The sequence below is a fragment of the Neophocaena asiaeorientalis genome, unplaced genomic scaffold (assembly GCF_003031525.2).
Source record: "Neophocaena asiaeorientalis asiaeorientalis breed wild unplaced genomic scaffold, Neophocaena_asiaeorientalis_V1.1 scaffold67, whole genome shotgun sequence".
In the NCBI taxonomy this organism is placed as follows: domain Eukaryota; kingdom Metazoa; phylum Chordata; class Mammalia; order Artiodactyla; family Phocoenidae; genus Neophocaena; species Neophocaena asiaeorientalis.
In genome coordinates, this window is record NW_020173731.1 from 11,322,221 (window position 1) to 11,328,652 (window position 6,432).

Here is a 6,432-nt window from a genome sequence, read left to right on the forward strand (position 1 = left end):
TAATAATCACCATATCTTTGTTAACTATAATTATTAAACTCATATGAAATTTAAATTATATAAAATATGTAAAGAATTTGGAATAGTTCTCTGAATATCAGTGGTGGTTATTATCATGGGAGGCAGTTGTAAGTGCTCACACAGTTACAGATAAAGTTCTAGGAAACATGAGAAGATCGCTCTTGCCTGCCAGGATCATGCAAGGCTCCTGGAGGAGGTGGCATTGAGTTTGAGCACTGAAGAGGGAATAGGATTTCAACAAGCAGGGATGCATAAATGTAGCAGAGAGCACCAAGCCACGGTGCGGCACTAAGAAATGAGAGTTCTATTGGGTGTCAGCTCTAGAGCACTTTGGCTGGAGACCAGGCACTGAGCCTGGCCGAGAGGCTGAGCTGGACTTTGGGCCCCAGCATCTTGAGGACGAGGGCCAAGTTTGGGGTGTGACACTGTGAATACCGGAGTAACTAGCCCAGCCCCGGGAGGAGGGAGGTGTGACACTTGAAAGACATCCAGGCTGGGAACTCCAAGACCAAGGTTCAGGTCCTGGCTGAGCTCCCAGTTGAACTGGGTGCTCTGAGGCTCATGTCTTCTCCTCCTCTGGGTTTGTTTTCTCACCTGTGACATGGGAATAATAAAACTTGGTACACCTCTCAATTTTGTTATAATTATTAACCATGGCATATCAATGTGAAAGTATAAATCAATATGTAAAATGCAAAGTACTATTCTTCAAGATAAAGAAGAAATAGTATATCATCTGCACAGCTCTGGGGGAAATGCAGAGGAATAAATCATTTAACAAGGAGACATGAAAATCATCTAGCATAACACCTGACTCATAACAGTAGTTGAATAAATGATCTCTCCCATAACTGACTGATTGGTTAACTTATTCATTCATTAATTCAACAAGTATTCCTGGAGTCTCCACTGCATGTCAGGCTTTAGGCTTGGTGATGGGAGAGAGTGGTATATAAGAGAGGCATAGACCCTGCCCTGAGACCCTTATAAGCAATACAGGGAACTGGCAACCTGAGGACGTCCCTCTGCCCCATACTAGCAGCTTCCATCCTGCTGGCCATCTTCTAGTTTCTTTCAAGGATTATTGCTATTGGACATTTATTTTATTTATTTTTAAATCAGTGTTCTTTTTTAAAAAAATTATTTATTTTTGGCTGCGTTCGGTCTTCGTTGCTGCGGGGAGGCTTTCTCTAGTTGCGGTGAGCAGAGCCTACTCCTCATTGTGGTGCGCAGTCTTCTCATTGCAGTGGCTTCTCTTGTTGCAGAGCATGGGCTCTAGGGCACGCAGGCTTCAGTAGTTCTGTTACACAGGCTCAGTAGTTGTGGCACAGGGGCTTAGTTGTTCCGCAGCATGTGAGATCTTTGCGGACCAGGGCTCGAATCCGTGTCTCTCCTGCATTGGCGGGCAGATTCTTAACCACTGCGCCACAAGGGAAGCCCCTGGATGTTTCTTTTTCATTGATTTTAGGTTCCTAAGACACACACCCCTCCATGGGTCTTGAGAACACCTCCTCTCTGCCCTCTGCTGGTGGGGAGTTGTAAGGGCTTTGCAATAAACACCTCAGTGTTCATTACTTATAAATACCATGCATTCCTGCTGCCTTCCATCACCCCTGAGATGAACTGAAATGCTTTAATATTTAAAGAGGAATGAATTTGTAATTAGCACCTTAACTGTTATATCTGAGCCATTCTGGAGGTTTTCTATTTAAATGCAAATTGAATCTTCCTGAAGGAAAGCTAATAGGTGATGAAAGTAGATAGCAAGAGATGAGGAAGCAGGAGGTGGGAGGTGGTACTGACGTTGTGTTGTTGACCTGCTGCCTGCAGCCCACACTGCCCACACCCATAGACCAGGCCCTGAGGCTAAGGGAGCCTGAGGTGGGGTTTGAGTTGCTGGAGCCTGAGTCTCAAGTCTACTGTTTGTGGGGATGCCCAAATCAGCAGCCATTTGGGCGGGTCCTCACTGGGCTGCTGGAAGTCATCTTAGCATCATGGTGGCCTGGAGAAGATATTGGCTTTGGGAGAAGATATTCTCAGACAGAACTGGGTTTGAATCCAGAATCTTCTTCCGATTAGCCGTAAGAGCTTGGGCGAGTTTCTGAATTCCTCTGAGCCTCCGTGCTTTCATAATGTAAGCAGCCATCAGTGCTTGTTCCTCTCAAGATTGCTGTAAAGATTACGTGATAAACAGAGAAAATGTGTCAGGTATACAGTAGGTGCCCAGCAAATGTTAGTTTCCTTCCATTGTCATAAGATATTGCTATGCAAACTTAACACGTCAAGGTAAGCAGGCTGTCAAGGAAAAGGTGGTATACCTCTATCTCCCTTTAAAGTAGCGTAAGTGGGCAGGGCGTGGGGGCGGACACAAACTTTCTCTATAAAGGGCCAGGTAGGAAATATTTCACACTTTTTGGGCCATACGCTCTCTGTTGCAACTATTCCACTCCACCATTGTAGTGGGAAAGCAGCCACAGAAAACACATAAACGAATGAGTGAATGAGCATGGCTGTGTTCCAATATAACCTTATTTATAGATGATGAAATGTGAATTTCACATAATTTTCACATAGCACAAAATATTTTTCTTTGGATTTTTTTCCAACGATTTAAAAATGTAAAAACCGTTCTTAGATCACATGCCATACAAAAACAGGTGGAGGGCTGGATTTGGCCCACGAGTCATGTTTGCTCACCCCTGCCCTAAAGTATTACAAGAGGCCTTCACCTAAGATTTGGGAGACTCTGTACCAAGGAACCTCTCAGAACATAACTCCTGAGGCTGGGACCACAGGGGAGGGATGTCACCCAAGGAAGAAAATAGCCCTTTGGGCCAGGACTTCCAAGGACTAAAGGATGCACAGGATCCCTGGTGATGGTCTCTGCTGGGGTGGCAGCCGTTGGGTCAAGGCGTGAATAGAGGTGTCATTCTACTTCTTGCCTAGTGATGTCCAGGAAGGACTGAGGGCTCGTGGGTGCTGAGCAGGCAGCCATCTCCTGGTGACAGGCTAGGGATGGGTGCTCAAGGGCTGTATCCTCAACTGGGAAAGCAGTGCAAGCTCCTTGGGCTCCCCAGACCTCCCAGGGGCACACCTGCTGAGGACAGGCTGGACCACTGATTCACCCAAGGCTTGGCCTGTTTCTCCCCTTTCCTGGGCTCTCTTACATCTATTGTTAAACACACACACACACACACACACACACAGAGCCCACTTGCAGCCAGCCCTCCCCCTTCTCTCTGTCTCTAGCACAGAGAGAACACAGGTCACTACACCAGATGGCAACTTTGCAGCTGAGGCAGACTGCCAGTCTCCCATTGGAGGAAGGGTTAAAGCAGGGGAATGGATGACGCCAGCTCCGCAGTCCCCACCCCTTTCTCTTTAATAATGTGCCTCTGCCTGGTCCCTTCTCCAGAACCTCTGGGGAGGAGGGTGTGTGTGTGTGTGTGTGTGTGTGTGTGTGTGAGTGTGTGTGAGATGTGACGCACCAGAGGACAAGGGGGAGAGGTGAGGAGAGACAGTGCCAGAGGGAGAGCCACCCTGTACGTCTATAAAGGTCCCAACCAGGGTGGACAGACACCTCTTTCCAGCTGGAGGATGAGCCAGACCTGCTTCTCTGGCACCCTTGGAGGATCGTGGGCTCCTGGAGGTGGAGGTGAGCAGAGCCACAGGCTGGAGAATGAGGCTACTCTGTTAGAAGCTGCCCGAGGCCCGGCAGGAAGGCAGAGGCAGAGGGCTGGGACCTCTGAGGGTAACTGCTCTCAGCTCCTGGCTCTCTAGAGGCCCCAGGCTGAGTGTCATCTCACGCCAGTCCAACTTGCGGGTCCCCCTCCTGCTCCTGCCAGCCCCGTAAAAGGGCCTGGAGCCTTGCATCCCACGGCATATCAGGTTCAGCCAAATCTGCTGCTAACAGGGAGGCAGGGAAGGAGAGTCAGGCCCTGAGAAGCCCTCCTCCTAATGTAAGCAGTGATGATCAATAGAAACCCAGCAAGTGTGATTTACCGGGTGAGCAGTACCCACCTGGAAAAAAGGGGGCTCTCCAGGGAGTTGCCAGGACGAAGATGAGACGGCAGCCTTGCAGCCTGAGCTTTTGTCCTCCGGATGAGACAGCTTTGCCGGGAAGTGGGGGCCTGTGCAGGAGGTGAGCAGGTGAGGCTTTTGTCTGAGGAAGGCCTTATTCCTGGGCCTCAGAGCTCCGTGGACTGGGCTGTGTGTCCACCACCCTGCTCACTCAGAGCCTGTCAGCAGGAGAGCCAGCCCACACAGGCACCATCCATGACAGGCGGGCTGGCCCATCTGCCAATCAATCTTCCTTGCCGATTTCCCAGCTGGAGCAGCGGGGCTGGTGTGTAAATCATTCAGAGCCCTCTCTCAGCTCTGCCAGGACATGGAGCTCTTTTTAATTAAGAAGAATGGAGGGTGATGTTGGCTCTGGAGATGGCGGTATTAACTTACTAATGGGCATTTAAAGAGCTGTGTTTGAGAGCCCTGCTCCTGCCTTCCCTAGCCTACAGCCTCTTGCTCCTCTGCAGAGCCACCCAGACCCCCATCAAGGCTCTGCTATCCTCTATATTAGAAGGGGTAGAGGATAAGCCCCCCCGCAGTGCCCAGTCAGGCCCTGGCCTTGTGACCTGGGACAAACGGGCCCATTTTTTGCTTTTAGAGGAAGGGCCAGAACTGGGATGACTTGAGCCCTGAGTCCTCTGCCTCCTGTTCTTGCAGCTTGTGGGAGGGCAACAGGCACCCCGGAAATGTCAGGACCCAGCAGGAAGCATGATTAGGCTTCCAGGTGGGTACCCAAGGTCTACAAAAAGGCAGCCCATTAGCCATAGCTGCAGCTCTCACAGGTCCCTGTGTCCCCGGCTGAGCTGGGGGAAAATGCAGGTGGTGGCAACAGCAGCGCCAGGGGAAGGCCCCCAGTAAAGTCCGTTCCGGTGACAGAACCTTGGGTAGTGGGCAGTGCCTACGAGAGTCGGTGAGGCCAGACCTCTGTGTGTTTGCACGTCTCGGAAGAATGTGAGGATGTCCATTCTGGAAACTTCTGCTTTGTCACTATGGTTGAACGATTCTTTCTCTAGGGCTTGCCACCCTGCACGCCCGCTGTGGAAGGACATTCGGGCTGGGAGAGACCTCAGGCTGCCGTCTGCTTCCTCTGCTTTCTAATTTTACAGACTCCAGAATGGATATGACTCGCCCAGAGGTGCACAGCCCGGTTATGACAAGACAATGGGCTGGAACAAAGGTTTCCTGACTCTCAGTCCTGTGTCTTTCCTGTTTCCAGTACCTCCCAGGGGAGGTGACACCATGGTCTCTCACCTCACCTCCTGCTGGTGTTTTAATTTTCTGATGCTCCCGGGCAGGAAATTCTTCCTTTTTTATAACCCAGATCCTCAGGCTTTATTATAAGCCCCATTTCCTCTTACAATTTCCTCAATAAACACAGGGACGTCGCCAAGGTCTTTCAAAGAAGGTTCCTCTTCCTGCTGTCATTGTCATCTTATGCATTAAACGGAAGAGTATGCGCTTCCCAATTCTTTCTTCTAAATCGTGCAGTTTGTGAGTCTGAAAATCAAGATGACCACCGCCCACCCCGCCCTGCCAATCCCTTACCTGTGATCCATTTTACACTTAGGTAAAATGTCCCGATTTTACCTAAGTAGGCAGAAGTTGCTCGTGGGTGGACAGATGCATTTAAAACTGATACCCAGTAAGTCCCTCTAGGCTCTAGGCTCTATGCTGTATGCTCTGTGCTCTGTGCTCTGTGCTGTATGCTCTGTGCTCTGTGCTGTGTGCTGTGTGCTCTGTGCTCTGTGCTATACTTTGCAGTAGGAGGAGGGAGCAAGGTGGGTACTGGAAGGAGCGTGGCTAACTCAGCTCTCTAATCAAGGCTGCATGGTCAGGAGGGGAAGCCCCGTTGTCTGAGGCCATCCCGTGGGACCTCAGACTGACACCCTAAGGGTGGCAGTGCCATATGAACAGACGCAGATTATGGCTGTGGCTGCTGGCACCTGTGTTGCACCCGCTCCAATCAAGTCCTCTTGAGCCCTAAATCCTTCCTCTGGGCTGATGTCAGGACTGGGCAGGGCGGGCTCTAATGAGGCTTTTCAATGTTGGGGGAGGAATCTACCCTTCCCTTGGTCTGCTGGCAGCCTCAGTCCTAATTGGATGAGTCACCTTCCCTCCCCAGCCCCTGAATACCACAAGCCCAAGCTTCTGGTGAGGAATAAGAATGTACTTATCTAAAGGAGAGGCACCAGCTGTTCTCCAGATCACAATGTTGTTTAGGCTGCAGTGGAAGGAATTCCAGTTAGCTAGGAGGAAATATCCTGTCCAAGACATAGGCCCAGAAATGGTTGGATACAGGAGGGTGGGGGCCCTGGTAAGGTGCCTGCCTCGTGAGATTGGCACGTG